Raw genomic sequence first — 17,028 nt, 5'->3', positions numbered from 1 at the left:
GTGTAGCCGCTGGCCTTGCTCAGAGCGAGTGTGTGTGGCGGCTGGGCTTGAACGCCAGCCTCCTGCTGCCTGACCCACACCTGGCCACAGCGTTGCGGGGCCCTCAAGGCATCGCCTGCATTTTCTTCTGCACAGTCATTCCCTGTCACCTGGCCGGCCTTGGCCAGAGCCTCCTGCGGCAGAGAGAGGGGTCACTGTCAGCTGGAAGTGGTGACTCTGGGGCAAGAAAGCTTCCCCCAGCCCATGGGCACAGTGCGGAAACCCCATCAGGGCTGCAGTCCCTGGGGAAGGATTGTCCTCTCTGGCCAGTTCTCGAACCTTCATGAACAAACAGAGGCCAGAGGGGTTTGTCAAAGGCTGACTCTGATTCAGCGTGTTGGGCTCGCTCCCAGGGTCCGCAGGCTCCACCGGCTGTTGACAGGTGGCCACCCTGTGAGGGAGGGTGGTCGGGGTGGGCGTGATATGAGTGCCCAGGGCCTGGCCGTGGCCAGCCCTCCCACTATGGGCAGAGGGACCGGGTGGGGAGGGTCAGAGGTGCTTCCAAGAGAGGCTTATCGGTTTACAAACCCTTGGCTCACAAGGGTTTGTACACACAAACTGGTTCAGGCTGGTTCTGCCTGGGCAGAGGGGTCAGGGCAGGACAGCTGACGGGGTGAAGGGCAACTTCCTGAAGGCAGATTGGGTGTCCTCAGAAACCAGGCCCAGCGGCCCCTCTCTTCACCCCAGGCCTGGTGCCGGGGCAGGGGCAGGTTCCTCCCTGCAACTTCCCTGCCTAGTGGAGGGGAGAGCAGCAGCCGGCTCGTGTTCGTGTGGACAGCAGAGAGGACTGCCCACAGCCGATCCCGGGCACTGCCAGCCTTCTCTCCAGGTGTCTGCCCAAGGGCGCAGAGCACAGGGCCCTAGGCGGGCGGGGCAGGCGGGCTGAGGGCTGTGTCCTGCTCGCCAGGGCTGGGCGAGTGCTGGCTCGGCCCTCAGCCTGGGACCCTCAGCCCGCTCCTCTCGCACCCCCCAGGGCGGGGACAGGGCTGCTGATCCCCTGAGCCCTGGGGTGTTAGGACCTGTCAGGACCCAAGGACTCGAGTGGCCAGCAGCCTCTGGGGCCCCCACCCCTGCAGACGCACTCACTGCTGCATGCCACTCTGGGTGCTGGGGACTCAGCGTGAGGGAGATGCACAAGGTCCCCACTCTCTGGGAGCATCCGGCCCAGCGGGGGAGATAGACAGGCACAGGAGCAGGTGGTGTCCGTCCGGGCGTGCTGTGACGGGAGCATGGCCTGGGCATGGTGTGGGGGCGGGCGGAGGGCAGCACTCCGCAGAGTGGTGAAGATGAGTGAGTGATGCCGGTTGGGGCGGTGGCCTTCCAGACAGACGGAACGGCAGGTGCAAAGGCCCTGAAGAGAGGAGCACGTGTGTTGCGGAGCAGCGTGGCCAGGCTGAGGCAGAGAGGCGGAGGGGCAGCTCAGCTGTGCCGGGGAAGAGCCTGCCTGACGGCTGTGTGCAGGTGGCTGAGGCAGGGAGAGTGGCTGTGCAGCTGCCCGCTCCCCCTGGGATCCCCGAGGGGGACCAGGCTCCTCTAAGGCCACATCTGCCTGCAGTGGTGGGTGGGGGATGGCAAGCCCTGGCTGTCCTCAGCTCCTCCTGGAGGGCTGGCCCCTCCCCTGTTCTTCGAGAATTTCTGGATGACAATTTCTGGATGACAGCAGACGGTGCGCTAGGAAGCAAAATAAAGGCCACAGGCTGAACATGTGCCCTGAGCCAGTGTGTGAGATGGAGTGTCCAGTGCCCCTGGCCGCGGAGCACAGAGGGAGGGGAACGTGTTGGGAGGAGTCAGGACCTCGTGGAACGGGACATGTGGGCCCCGGAAGGGAGGAGACCCAGGAGACCCCGTCTCTGACTCCTTACAGGGACCACCTCATCAGCCTGGCTTAGGTCAAGGGTCAGGCCAGGTCCTGCCCCACCCTGCTCCCCCAGGCTGTTCTCAGAGGGGCTGGCTGCCCTGCCAGGCTGTCTCTCCCACCTCCCCGCAGGTGCTGTCGTCCCAGGCTCTGGAGTTGCCCTCAGTCAAGGCCACACAGCTGACCTTGCCCTCGGCTGCCACGCTGCCCCGCGCCTGGGGGAGGCGCGCCTGGGGGAGGTCAGGAGTGCTCGGCAGAAGGGATGCTCTGCTCTTCACGGATGTTCCCTTTCCCCGGAGCACAGCTTGAGATCTGGCGCAGGGCTGGGTCTGCCGGGCCTGCGTCCACCCCCCACTCTCGCCCGGGGCTTCGCTTGCAAGGCCTGGCAAGGACACGAGAACCAACTGTCCTGCCAGCCAAGTGCCCCAGCCACCTGGGAACCTCATCCCAGCTGTGCCTGGACTCCGCATCCCGCAGCAGGCTGGTCCTGCCCAGCCCGCCTCCCGGGAGATGCAGACGGGCGAGGGGAGGGTCTGAGGCCCAGGCATCTGAGGAGCACCGGAGCCCCCCACCTCAGCCAGCCTGAAGCGGCCTGGCTGCAATCAGCCCGGCTGGAGGTCACTCCAGGGGGAGAGTGGAGTCCCAGCGGTGACCTCAGGGCATCTTGGGGCTGAGCAACAGGCAGGCCTCCCTCTAGAGTTTGGCCCACCCCTCGGCAGGGGGGCAGTGTCCCTGCAGGACTCGGGGAGGCCTCTACAGGGGGTTAGCCAGTGGCCCTACCTGTGAGGTTGGGCTGTTGGGATTTTTAGATGCTGAGTTTTCTTGAAGAGGGCCCACCCGCATGGGTGCTGGTAACATTCAGGTGCTGTCTGCCGGAGGCAGGGAACCAGGCAAGGAGTTCACAGGACGCGAGGAATCTTATCCCTCCCTGATGATGATGGAGGGGGGCTACTGGTGCTGAAGGGGGCAGTGGCTGCTACTTACTGAGACCCATCTGTGTGCTGGACCCGGGGAGGCAGAGCCAGGTCACTCAAGGCCAGCCTGAGACTGAAGGGGATGTGGCCTGAGCCCTGAGAGAGGGAGAGACAAAGCCAGTGGACAGAGCTCCCAGAACTGCTGTGTGATCAGGGAGGGCTTCCTGGAGGAGGTGGTGTTTGGTCCAGCGTCAGAGAGGGCAGGACTTTATCAGAGGATGGTAGTCTCCATGAGGACTGGGACTCTAGGTCTTTTTGTTAACTGTCCCCTCCTGTCCCTGGCACTAAACATTTGTTGACTGAATAAATGAATCAAGTAAGCAATGGGGCTGTTGGCGTTGGGGCAGAGGAAACGATAATGAAATGCAACTGAGCCTCAGCCTGGAGCCTCTAATCAAGGTGCTGGACGAGAACTGGTGGCCCTGGCCTCTTCCTGGAGGTGGGGACAGGCTCTCCCCAGACTCTGACTGTTGTCCTCTCTGGCAGGGGCAGGAAACACCCACCCACCTCCACCCGGGCAGAGCTTTCTGGAGAGATGACGGCACTCTGCTTACAGGGGCCCACGGCCTGGCCTCTCCCCTACCCCCGCCTGGTCTCCGGACAGAGGCTGCAGGGGAAGTCAGGGCCACGCCTGGGCTTGGGCACCGGGCAGGGTGGGAGTGACCACAGGGCTGACCCGGTTCTCAGCCAGGATCCGGGGTCTCTCAGGTCACACTCGCACGCGAAGGCCGCTGCTTCCACTGGCCTGCCTGTGACCCGGACCTGCAGGAAGCGGCCCCCCGAGGCTGTGGAGTGGAAGGGGCGGACCGCAGTCTGGGGCTCTCACACCTGGCTCCGCCAGGCTCTGGGCTGCTGGAGCCTCCCTCCTCAGTGCTGGCGGGCTCCTCCCTGCCTCTGCTCCCAGGCTCCATCCCCGCCCTCCACACGTGTGCTCTGCCTCAGCCCTGAGCAGACTGGGGGGACCTGTGCCCAGAGGGGAGAACGTGGGGCAGGGGCGGGGCTGGAGGAGAAGGTCTGCCCTGCTAAGCCCAACAGTCAGACTCCGGGCTTCTCTGGGTTACTCACTGACTCTGTGCCCACCATTCTGCCCCTGCCCACGAGCTTTGACCCTCCCTGTGGACCCCAGTGCAGCTGCCGCCTCCACCCTGCAGCCTTCCTGGGCTGCCCCAGGGGCATGGCTGTCCCATCTGTGCTCCCAGAGCTCCTGCAGCCCCCACTCCGGCTCTCCGCTCCGTCCTCCATGAGGTGCCTGAGCGGGCCTGTGCCCATCAAAGCCAGCCTTCAAGCCTGAGGAAGCGGCTCATCCACCATTCACCTGTGGCCCCCACAGCTCCCAGCCCCGGGCCCTGTGCCCCTGGCCGTCCCACAGATCTTCTCTTCGAAGGTGGCCTTGTGATGTTGACAAGATGCTGGGTCAAGGGGACCTCAAAGCCCCCGTGTCCAAAACTGACCCCATCGGCTTCGCCTGACCTGCCCATCCTGCTTCCGCGGGCACCTCCCCGGGCCTTCAAGCACACCCTGGGGTGCTCCTGACCCTTCCCTTGCCGGCCCCGCCCTCCCGTGCCCTCCAGGCAACCCAGGCCCAAACCCAGCGACTCTGTGGTGCGCTGAGGCACCGAAGCAGCTTCCTTAGGGCCACGGAGGGGGCGTTCCAGCAAGGCCACAGGGGCCAGCCGGGGCCAGGCTCTGCCGGACCCTGCGAGGTGGATCCTCATCCCAGTGGAGAGAGAGCCCGCTTCCACGCGCAGGGGCACGCACACACACACACACCCCTGCAGCCCCTCTTGGCTGCCTCCCACTTCGCCCTCCTGGACTTCCCATTTCAAAGCCCCAGACTGGTTTCCGGATCAGTCTAGAAGGGGGGAATGGAGCATGAGGTCAGCAGACCACACCCAGAACAGGAGAGTGGAACCCAAGGGAGGCTCGGGCTCCCCGTTCCCCTCCGGTTTGGGCTGCGCACCCGAGGCCCCAGGAAGGCAGGTCAGTGCCAGATGAGAAGCCTGGCTGGACACCGTCCCGAGTCCCTCCCGGTCCTATCTCCTGCTGGTCCCCACCACACAGCCCAGCCCTGACCGGAATGTTCCAACGCTGAAAACAGAAAGGCAGGCGGGCAGGCAGGGAGAGAACAGGGCGGTGGGCAGACCGAGCCAGACATTTCTGGGCAAAAACAAGGGGAAATTTCAATCCTTGGAGCGTCAGCTTAGGGGGCCTGCCAGACATTCTCACCCCAAGGAGCAGGCTTCCTGGAGAATGTTCCTGCCCACCGCAGCTCCCCAGCTGGGAGAGGAGGGCGTCCCTGTGCTGCCCATTCTCTCTCGGCACAGCCCTGCTTAACATGACCCTGCAACTGTGCGCGCGCACACACGTGCACACACGCATGCGCGCACACGCACGCACATGGAAACTTTGTGCAGTCTGCAAATTACCAACATTCTTAAAATGCCAAAATGGCTTCCTTTGTCTCCCAACCAAGCCTCCCCGGGGCCGCCACCCCCACCCCGGAAGCAGAGGAACCTTTTCAGCCCTGGGCCAAGCCAGCCACCTGCTGAGCATTTCTCTCCCGAGGCCTGAGCTGGAGCCGGGTCCCAGACAGGGAGCCAAGCAGAGGCGCTCAGGGAGCGAGAGGTGGGCCTGGGGGAGGCAGGAGGCAGAGGCGGGGTCGTGCAGGCAGCCCAGCCCTGACGGGAGCAGGGGTGCAGGCTGTCGCCCCAGGCTCCCCTTGCTCCTCTGCTCTGCTCTCATGCTGTGTCCTCCCCCTGAAACACCTCCCTGCCCCAGCTGCCTTAGAGAGCTCACGGGCGGTGGGTGCCAGGACTCACCTGGGGCCATCCTCCAGCACGGGTCACGGCCTGGTACTCCCTGACACGAAATAATACAAAAGTACATACTAGTCTCCACCCCAGCCCCTGGCACAGAGCTCCTGAAGCTCTTGGCATGTCCCAAGCGACAAGAGCACCAGGAGCATCCTCCCCAGATCTCCTGAGTCCCTTGGACTTTCCTGGGGGACAGGAGTGTCTTTTGTTCTGATGGAGCGTCTAGTGGATGCTTAGTGGGCAGCATGAGGACCAAGCCAGGGTTAGACGCTTGGAACTTTCAGTTCCAGCCCCGTCCTCCAAGAAGGGAAGGGGAACTAGAGATTGAGTTAATGATCAGTGATGAGGAAGGTTCTGTAAAAATCCCAAAAAGTACAGTGTTCAGAGAGCTTCTGGGTTGATGACCACGTGGAGGTGCTGGGAGGGTGGCACCAGAGAGGGCACAGGAGCTCCCTGCCCCTTCCCACACTCCCCGCCCTGCGCATCTCTTCATCTGGCTGTTCGTCTGTATCCTTTATTATATCTTTTATAATAAACCAGTAAACTATTTCCCTAAGTTCTGTGAGCTGTTCTAGCAAATTACTGAACCCAAGGAGGGGGGTCACAGAAACTCTAATATGTAGCTGGTCATTCAGGTAGTAAGTACAGGTGACAACCTGGGACTTGTGATTGGCATCTGAAGGGGGGCAGTGCTGTGGGACTGAGGCTGTAACTTGTGGGTCTGTGCTCACTCCAGTTAGTGTCAGGGTAGAACTGAATCATAGGACACCCAGCTGGTGTCACAGAGAATTGCTTGGTGTGGGGAGAATCCCCCCGTTCTGGTGTCAGAAGTGTGGTGAGCGCGCCAGTGGTGTGAGAGTGAAGGCGCTCACAGGAGTGTTTCCGTACGCCCCTGGGAAGCCCTCCTCCTTCCCTGCAGCCACGTGCTTTAGTACAGCCGACCCACCCATATCCTGGCTCTGGAAATGGACAGGACACGAGTCTGGACAACCAGAGCAACCAGTAGGACTGAAGGGACTTGCTGAGGGCTGTGAGCCTCGAGAGCCACTTCCCCAACCTGTGCAGAGGGTGCAGGGGTCCTGAGTCACGAACAGAGGTACCTCTCTCAGAAGAGTCCTGGGAAAATGACTGGGCGAGGGTCTTGGGGCCCAGACTCACCCCCAGAATGAGGCTGTTGCTAAGACACTGTGCAGATTTCAATTCAATTAAGGAGAAATCCACCCAATGATGAACAAGAATGAAAGATATGAAAACAGAACATTCAAAAGCACAATGGACACAGTGATTGTTTCCTTTATTCAAGTCAAAAACAATGCGACATCTCACTCAGGCAGTCTCGCTGTCTCACAAGCTGATTATCACATGAGTCAAAACTCCGAGGAATGAACATAATTCAGATGCAAACCTGGTTTGGGGAAACAAAGCCCGCCCAGCCCTCCTTGAGCAAGGAGAACGTGATGAAGAGGCTGAGCGCTTCAAGGAAGTACTTGGTGAAATCTCCCGCGTCCCCCACAATTAGGACCAAGGAATTTCTGCACATTGATCTCCTCGCCAAAGGTCAAGGAGTAAGCAGTTAGGAAAATCAGTAAGCCTTCACAGCGTTACAAGGAGGAAATCAGCACGGGTCGGACACTGGTTCAGAAGCCGTGCAGTCGGCCGTCTGGGTACCCCCTGGGACTCTTGTTTCCTTTTTTACTGAGGTCTGACCTACATCCAGTAAAGTGCACACATCTCAAGTGCAGCTCAGCCAGACTTTACACATTCACTCACACACACGTGTACAAGCACCACCCAGATCACGAAGCAGAACATCACTGGCACCCAGAAGGCTCCCCTGGCCCCTCCAGCAGAACCTGCCTCCAAGGGTAACTGGGGCTCTGATTTCTGTCGCCATAAGTTTTTTTCCATTTTTTTTTTAAACTTCCTATAAACGGAATCACACTGTAGGTATCTTTTTGTTCACATCGTCTGTGCCAGTCCTCCGTGTCCTTGTGGGCATCCGTGGTGGTGGCGTTTTCGTTGTGGTCAAGTCTTCTACCCTCCACGATTGTTCATCCCTCCTGCAGTTGAGGGGCTTTGCGTTGTCCCTGGTCCGGGGTTGTTGTGAGTCACGCCGCCGCGACCGTGCCTGGAGCCGTCCTGTGGTGGACACGGCACACGTTTCTGTGAGGGTCATCATCAGGACGGGATTGCTGGGTCATCGCGCGGCCGAGGGGTGCTTCCAGCACACGCTGCCCACAGTTCTCTGCAGCAGTTAGACCGGTCTGCACCCCTCCAGCAGTGGGAGAGGGCCCAGCCGCTCCGCGTCCTCACCCACCTGGCGCCCTCGGTTCCTGGGAACGCGGGCCTCACCCAGGCCCAGGCTCAGGGAGGCTGCCTTTTCTCTAGCGGCCGGTGGAGTGGGCGGGCCTGTGAGACGGAGACGGGGCAGCAAGAAGCCGTCAGCACGCATATGGGACGCAAAGTGAGACGGGAGAAAACCTCCTGCCAGCTTTTTAATTTGTCTTCATTCACTCAACGAGTACTGCGTCCCTACAAGCACTGGGGACACAGCTGTGAACAAAACAGACGCCACCCCCCACCCTGAAGCTGATGCTCTAACGAAGAGATGGACACGGATACAATCTAACAGTATCCTGTACTCTTCATATTTCTGGTGTCTTTTCCAGCACCCAGAAGATTCCCAACAAGAGGGCCCCACTCCTTGGACGTACTCCTGCCTGCCCCTTGTTAGTTCAGCTCTGCTGATGTGCTTTTCCCTTTGTTTTCTGGAAGGATTATCTCCACACTCTTCTCCTTGATAAAGATCCTCTCAGTTGGAAACTAAAAATATATACTGGAATATCTTAGAAGGTGTTGGGTGTTATAGATAATAACAACCCAGGGCGGGGACAGTGAGGGCTGGGTGCCTACAACTTCAGATCCAGTGGCCAGACGAGGCTTCACTGAAAAGGTGAATTTGAGTCAGGACCTGAAGGAGGGGCCGGCCCGGTGGTGTAGTGGTTAAGTTCACATGCTCTGCTTCGGTGGCCTGGGGTTGGCAGGTTCAGATCCCAGGCACAGACATACACACCGCTCATCAAGCCCTGCTGTGGTGGCATCCCACATACAAAAATAGAGGAAGACTGGCACAGACGTTAGCTCAGCAACAATCTTCCTCAAGCAAAAAGAGGAAGATCAGCAACAGATGTTAGCTCAGGGCCAATCTTCCTCACCAAAAAAAAAAAATCTGAAGGAAATGAGGCAGATATTTGGGACAAGAACATTCAGGGCAGAGGAAGCAACAAGTGCAAATGCCCTGGGGTGGGGAGGTCCCTGGCATGGTCAAAGAGCGTGGGGGAGGCCAGTGTGGCTGGAGCAGAGTGACGGAGCAAGGGAGAGAGTGAGGAAGAGATGGAGATGAGAAGGCCAGGGGAGGGAAGATAGAGGAGGGCTGGAGGCTATGTAAGGACTTTAGTGAGAGAAGGAAGTCAAGGGAAGGCTTTCAGCAGGGAAGTGGCACCATCTGACTCACCTTCCAGCAGGATCACTGACTGCCATGAGCTTAACTGAAGGGGCAGAGAGGGCACCTGGGAATCCACTGCGCAGGCAGGAGAGGGTGGTGTCTCGGAGCAGGGTCCAAGCGGAGTGCTGTGAAGAGATCAAATTACGGACGTACTTCAAGGTAGGACAACAGAATCTGCTCATGGATTGGATATGGGGGGTGAGAGAAAGACACGTCAAGGCAGCTGAAGCCTGAAGTTCCTGGTTTCTGAGACGGAGAAGGCTGAAGGGGAAGCTGTTCCTCGTGGCGGTGGCTGTGTGCGGAGTGGGGCGCGTGGGTACAGGGAACTCCGTTTGGGAATGTCAAGCAGGAGAGCCTGAGTGGGTGGTCGCATATAAGGGACCAGAGTGCAGGGGGAAAGTACAAGCACAGGGACTCCTCAGCGAGTCAGCAATGAGAGCCCCAAGGGAGTGAGCTGCATAGAAAGGAGAAGGGCCGGGAAATGAGCCCCGGGCCCAGCGTCTGCAGGTCAGGACTGCAGGGAGAAGCAGCAGAGACTGAGCAGGAGCAGCCGGCGAGGCAGGAGGCAGACCAGAGGAGCGTGGGGGCGGGAGGCCGGGTGGAGAGGGAGTACTCGCCTGCGCCAAACGCCGTCTAAGGATCACGTAAGAGGTGGACTGAGCCGTGACCCCCGGGTGTAGTAACACAGAGGTCAGTGGTCATCTTGATAAGAGATGGTTTAGCGGGGCAGTAGGAGCAGACGCCTGCTGGAAAGGATGGAGAGAACTGGAGGAGACAATTGGCAATCGTGAGACTGGAAAACATGTTGGAAGAATTCCATTGCAAAGGGAAAGAGAGAAATGGGCGGTGGCTAGAGGGGGAAGTAGGCCACAGAGAGGTGTTTTATTTTGTTTTTTTTGGTGAGGAAGATCAGCCCTGAGCTAACATCCATGCCAATCCTCCTCTTTTTTTTTTGAGGAAGACTGGCCCTGGGCTAACATCCGTGTCCATCCTTCTCCACTTTATGTGGGATGCCGCCACAGCATGGCCGGAGAAGCGGTGCATCGGTGCACCACCGGGATCCGAACCCGGGCCGCCAGCAGCAGAGCGCTCGCACTTAACCACTACTCCACGGGGCCAGCCCCGAGGTGTTTTTTTAAGCCACTTTATTGAGATATAATTCACATCCCATAAAATCCACCCCTGCCCTTTATACAATTCAGTTGTTTTCAGTATATTCACAAGATTGTGCAACCATCCCCACATCTGATTTCAGAACGTTTTCATCACCCCAGTCGCTCCCATCCCTCCCTCCCCCCTGCCCCTGGCAACCCCTGACCTACTTTCTGTCTCTATGAATTTGCCTGTTCTGGACATTTCATAGAAATGGATTCATAAAATATGGTGGTCTTTTATGACTGGCTTCTTTCACTTAGCATATTTTCAAAGTTCATCCATGTTCTAGCATGTATCTGTAAATAATTCCTTTTTATTGCTGAATAATACCCCATTGTATGTTATATACAATGTATATTTCACATTTTATTTATCCATTCATCAGCTGATGGACATTTGTGCTAACACTTTTTGGCTATTATGAAAAATGCTGCTAATGAACATTCGCGCACAAGTTTTTGTGTGGACACATTTTCAGTTCTCTAGGGTATATACCTAGGAGTGGAATGCTGATCATATGGTGACTCTATGTTTCCTATTTTGAGGAACTGCCAGACTGTTTTCCACAGCAGCTGCACCATTTTACATTCCCAGTAGCAACATATGAGGGTTCCAATTTCTTCCCAACCTCATCAACACTTGTCACTGTCTTTTTTATTTTAGCCATCCTAGTAGGGGAGAAGTGGTATCTCATTGTGGTTTTGTTGATTAACCATGTCGAGCATCTTTTCATGCCCTTATTGGCCATTTGAATATCTTCTTTGGAGAAATGTCTATTCAAATCCTTTGCCCATTTTTTATGTGAGTTATTTGTCTTTTTGTTGTTGAGTTGTGAGAGTTCTTTATACATTCTAGATACTAGTCCCTTATCAGATACATGGTTTGCAATTATTTTCTCCCATTCTGTGATTTGTTTTTTCACTTACTTTTTGTGTATGTGTGAGGAAGATTAGCCCTGAGCTAACATCTGATGACAATCCTCCTCTTTTTTGCTGAGGAAGACTGGCCCTGAGCTAACATCCGTGCCCATCTTCCTCTACTCTATATAGGACACTGCCACAGCATGGCCTGATAAGCGGTGCGTCGGTGCACGCCTGGGATCCCACCCCACAAACACCGGGCCGCCGACACGGAGCACGCCACTTAACCGCTACGCCACCAGGCCAGCCCCATGTTTTTTCATTTTCTTGGTGGTGTCCTTCAAAGCACAAAAGTTTTTAATCTTGATGAAGTCTCATTTATCTATTTTTTCTTTTGTCACTTATGTTTTTGTGCCATATCTAAGAAACCACTGCCTAATCCAACATCATAAAAAGTTATTCCTATGTTTTCGTCTAAGAGTTTTATAGTTTTAGCTCCCAAATTTAGGTCTGTAATCCATTTTAATTTTTTTTCTATGCTATAAGATGGGGAGTCATCCAACTTCACCTTTTTGCATGTGGATATACTGTTGCCCCAGCGCCATTCCCCGGGAATAATTGTCCTGGTACCTTTGTTGAAACTTGTGCTGTTTTTTAATACGGGAGAAATATTGCACATGCGTGCCGATGGGACAAACCCTGTAGAGAGGGGCAGACGTGAGGAAGGGAAGGAGGAGAGTGACCGGAGCAGTGTCCTCAGGGAGAGGGCGCCCAGCGGAGCGCTGGCATAGTGGAGAGCAAGGTCAGCTTCCAGGAACAGCAGGAAAGGTGGGCGCAGAGGCAGGTAGTGAGCATTCTTTTCCTGTTACTTCCCTTTTCTCAGTGAAACAGGAACCAAGGTCACCGCCGGAGAGGAGACAGAGGAGGGAGGGTTGGGATGTGAGGAGACAAGAGGTTAGTGGGAGTGGACTGGGAAACACAGGACACTCGCCAGCAACACTGCAGTCCCCTCTGAGCTGAGTGATGATGAGCTGAGGGGAGACTGTCAGTGGGGTCAGCTGCTTTTCTCTAGCCACATCCAGCCAGGCAGGTGCAGGTGGGGAGGGGGTGGAGATGCAGGGGTGCCATCCTCCAAGGCCTCTGAGGCCTACCTGTGCCTGGGCAGTAGGACAAGGCTGGGCCTTAGTGGCTGCAGCAGGCAGCCTTCTCCTTGAGCATGTTCAGGTTCATCCGGGGAGAAGGTCTTCACCCACACACTGGGTCAGCTTGACGTCTCAAGGAAGAGGAAACGCCACTGCCTCTGAATTGGGTTAAAGAGCAGGGATCAGGGAAGTCACAGTAAGCCCTCAACTCTCCCAGCTCAACTCCCCACCTGTCTCAGTCGGCGCGGGCTGCCATAACAAAGTACCACAGACTGGGCAGCTTCAACACCGGACGTTTACTGCTCACAGTTCTGGAGGCTGGAAGTCCAAGATCAGGGTGCCAGCATGGTTGCGTTCTACTGGGAACTCTTGACTTGCAGACGGCCATCTTCCTGCTGTGTCCTCACATGGCAGAGAGTGAGCCAGCGAGTGCTCTGGCGTCTCTTCTCGTGGCACTAGTCCCATCATGGGCCCCCTCATGGCCTCATCTAACCCTAATTATCTCCCCAAGGCCCCATCTCCAAATGCCATCACACTGGGGGTTTGGGCATCAGCACATGAATTTGGGAAGGACACAGTTCAGTCCACAGGACCCAGCCTGCTCTTGACCTCACAAGGACCTCAGACAAGCCCCGATGCCGAGCTTCAGCACGGAGAAGAGACAGAGGGAGGTTCCCGGCCCCTACAGGGACACGTCCGTATCACTGGCAACCCCTGTGGCTTGAATGTGGCTAGTCAGACCTGAGAGGTGCTGTACGCCTAAATATACACCAGGTTTAAATACTTAATATAAAAAGATGGAGAACATCTCAATAATCTCTTATACCGATTACATGTTGAAATGATAATACGTTGGCTATATTGGGTTAAATAAATTATATTATTAAATTAATTTCATCTGTTTCTTCTTACTTTTTAGAAATGTGGTTACTAGAACATCTAAAATTATATATGTGGCTCCCGTTTGTGCCTTGCGTTATATTTCTGTTGGATAGCCTCCAGAGGGAAGACCCTCCTCCGAGAAGTGCCCAGCACGCTGGCCCTCCTGCCTTGGTCGATGGCACATGTGCATTGGATGAAGCTCTCACGTGCCACCCGCCTGGGGTTGTGCTCTAGAACTTCACACGGCCCGGGGATGGCGCCTCCTGAGGACACTGTCTGGAACAGGGAGCTGGGGACCAGGCTGTTCTCGTTTGGTTTCGGCACAGGTAAATAATTCACATTTTTAACACTAGAATCCCCTCAGGCACAAGACGTCTGAGCTCACACTTGGAGATTCTCTTCTGTCTGTACTGTTTCCTCGGAGCCACACCCTCATTGCCTGGGAAGCCGGGCCGTCACCAGCACCAGTCACAGTCCATCCGGTTCTTTATCCCTCCCAAGCACATAAGTACAAAACTGCTGTAACCTAAATAATGTGTATGGAGCAATTTCATATACCCAGCCCCGTTTACTACTTATTAAAACTGGCTATCAGTATTCCATTAGAGTGTCCACATCATAGTTTAACTATTTCCCTGTTGTACAACATTGGAATTATTTCCCTTTTTTCCTGCTATAATAAACAGCAGTGCTACGAATATCTTTATCTTTTTTCCATCCGAATTATTTTATTGTAATGTTTTCCCTGAAGTACAATCTGTTGGCTGGAAAGTATATACAATTTTATGGTTCTCGTGACTTTTTTTCCTCAAATCACTCTCCCACGAGACTGTGTCTGTGTTTTCTCCAGTGGTGTGTACGTGTGCGTGTGTGTATACGCTGCTTCCCCACAGCCCTGCCACCTCTGAGCTTGATCATTTGTATTTATTTTTACTAATTAAGTGGGGTGTAACAGACATCTCCTGGATATTATCCTCGCATTTGCTTAACTGCAAATGAGAATGAGTCAAGTCCTTAAAACCCACAAACTTAAGTAAGTAGCCAGCACCTCAATAGTTTAGAAAAGCACTTTCCAACCCCTCCGTTTGCCACCATTTGGGGTGCTCATAGCTGCCCCAGGCTGCGATTCAGCCAGCAGGGCCCAGCTACACCTCCTGACCTGCCTTAGCATAACGCTCTGAGAAGCCTCCTCCAGCTTATAAAGCCGTTTGTCTCCTGCCAGCAAACTGAAAACACATCAGACAGTTCCCTTCCCTGTGTGGTTTAGATGAATCCTGGCATTTCTTAATTGCCATCTGTTGATTGTTCAGGATTGAGAGACATTCGGGTTTATATGCATAAAAGTTGCAGGAGACACGGCTGATGTTCTGTTCACGGCTTATTAAAACCTCAGGAAGGCCCCAGCCTCCTCCTAAGGGGAACTCATAAAACAGCATCTTTGTGGAGCCACATCCTGGCCAGGCTGGTGACCCGGAGAATGCGCGGTAGGCCTGGCTCAGAGGGAAGAGGAGAAAGGATGCACCCACTTGCCCACTAGATGGCACCTCTCAATAACTAAATGGGGAGAGGACCACTTCCTTCCAAACCCTGAGCCCGTCCTCCAGCCTCCTGCATTGCAACACACCCCAGTCGTGTTTACTTCCAAGCCAGACGTTTCAAAAAACAAAAAAGTAAAAAAGTTCATTCTAGTTAAAAATACCATCTGCCTGTGAAAAATCTTGCTCGGCACTGTCTCATCAACACCCAAAGCAGGTTAATAACCGCCTCAGAGCAGATGGTTTCTTTTTATAATTACTGGGTCCCCCCAAGGCTCCCTCCTCAGCCACCTCCTCACCCCACTGGCAGCCCCCCGCCGTTTCCCGGCCACCCTGCCACCACCGCCCAGCCAGCCACAGGTGGGGCCAGTCTGCTGCCAGCCCTCTGCTCAGGCCAGTGCCACCTCAACCTCCAACAGGGCCTTGGCCACAGGCAGCTGGGGGCTCTCGGCACCGCCTGGGCAAGCAGCCACCAGGAAGTCACCTCGCCCTGTCAACTCCACTCGTAACCCAAAGAAAAACGAATCAAACCCAGATGCCTATAATCACCCATCAAATTAATAAAGGTTTAAGATACTATCATTCTATTTCTTGGTGAGGATGCAATGAGACGTGTCCCCCCAAACCCTGTTTTTAGGAGAGCAAATTACTGATATCACCTCTCTGGAAAGAATTTTGACCAAATGTAACAACAGCCCTAAAAAATATTACATAGTTTTTAATAGCCATTTCACTTTGAGGAATCTATCCTAAAGACTATCTATCATGAACAGAATATTAACACAAAAATGTCCACTGCAGCATTATAAGAGTAAAAACCTACAGAGGAAACCACACCAGGGATGTGGGTCAGTGCAATGGAATATTATACAGGCACAACGCATCTACAGGGAGCTTGAAGTTCCGTCACAAATGGTATTTGATGTTACTTGGTGAAAGTGTCCAAAGAGGTCTAAACACTAAGAATGCAAATACATTCCAAGTACACATATGCAGGATTAAAAGGCTTGCACGAAATATACCAAATTTGTTAACAGTGGTTTTCTGGGTGGTGAAATTTGAAATTTGTAGTGGTTTTTAATTCATTATATTTTTCTGAATTTGTCTAAGTTTTCAGGCAATAAACATTGACAAATAAAAGGAAATGAATGGTTTTCAAAGATGATTTAAAAACAGAGTTGAAGGAATGCACAAGAAATTGGTGCAGTGTCTGTACCCATGTGGGGGGCGCTGGGCAGGGGTCAGCATAGGAGGAAGGCTTCCATTTCCATTTGTACATTCTGGTGTCTTCTAAGTTTTGTACCCGGCTGGTATTACCCACTCAAAAATAAATAAAGATTTTTAAAAGATACAGATATATAAATACTCAAACCACAGGAGCTGAGACGACAGCCTGAGGGGAAAAGTAAGGACAATGCTTTTAGCTCCTGGGGAAGACAGGACTTGAGGTGGGGACTGCCCTCTTGGGCTCAATGCCCACAGCAAGTCACCCCAGGACAAGCTAGTCAAGAGTGACTTGACTCAGCAAGGCCCGCTCCATCCAACGCAAAATCCCTCAGGAGTTGGGCCATCTGCTCCTGGGGGTGTTTTGCCCAGGGGTGAAGGCAGGCAGGCTGAGGGAGGAGCTTCAGTGGACACTGGTGTAGGAACTCTGAGCTGGGACCATCTGTGTCCCCTGGGCCTGGCAGAGTAGACCCCAACACACGAGTAACGAATGGGGGGGCCTCCCCCCCCCGTCACCTTCTGTGATTTAGGAGAATCGTCTATCGGACCCCGCCTGCCCCCATACACTCAAGCAGCACACACATGATGGAGCAGCTTCGTCAACTCCAGGAGTGTGGCCTGTGCCAGGGCAGCTGATCTGTGCTAGTGGCCAGCTGAGGAGCCATTGTTCTGAGGGAAAGGCTCGATCCTTCCTTAACCACTGTGGGTTCTAATTCACCCTGGTTTCCTCCACACACCTGGATATGAGAGGCACCACCTGTCCTCAGCAGGTGTGCCTGCCCCGCACCCCAGGGAGGCCTGCACTGCTCCTGTCCGTGGAGAGGTCCTAAGTCCCAACCCTGCCCAGGGCCTGGGGACCAGAGGGATGGTGTGTGGCTGCCAGGGGAGGCCCAGGCGGTGTGCGGTGTGCACACACCGGCAGCACAGGGAGGCAAGGGCAGCCTGCAAAGCCAGGTCTCAGGCAGCGGAATCGGGAGCTTTCCTTCATTCTTTAAATCTACAAATCTGGTACCTTCCCTCATGTTCTGTGTGTACAACTCCAAA

The 17,028-nt window shown here is 55.0% G+C and overlaps 1 long non-coding RNA gene across 1 annotated transcript; it reads right to left on the bottom strand.

Moving 5' to 3' along the window:
* Nucleotides 1-6,958: 6,958 nt before the first annotated feature.
* LOC147912924 (uncharacterized) lies at nucleotides 6,959-9,322 on the bottom strand. Its single transcript, XR_015549523.1, has 2 exons — nucleotides 9,196-9,322; nucleotides 6,959-8,090 (listed from the first exon to the last, which is right to left on the bottom strand). It is a non-coding gene; the product is annotated as an uncharacterized LOC147912924 (long non-coding RNA).
* Between the last annotated feature and the right edge of the window lie 7,706 nt (nucleotides 9,323-17,028).

This window comes from Ceratotherium simum, chromosome 33 (genome assembly GCF_057802395.1).
Source record: "Ceratotherium simum simum isolate JZ-2026a chromosome 33, ASM5780239v1, whole genome shotgun sequence".
In the NCBI taxonomy this organism is placed as follows: domain Eukaryota; kingdom Metazoa; phylum Chordata; class Mammalia; order Perissodactyla; family Rhinocerotidae; genus Ceratotherium; species Ceratotherium simum.
This window is presented reverse-complemented; position numbering and strand designations above follow the sequence as displayed.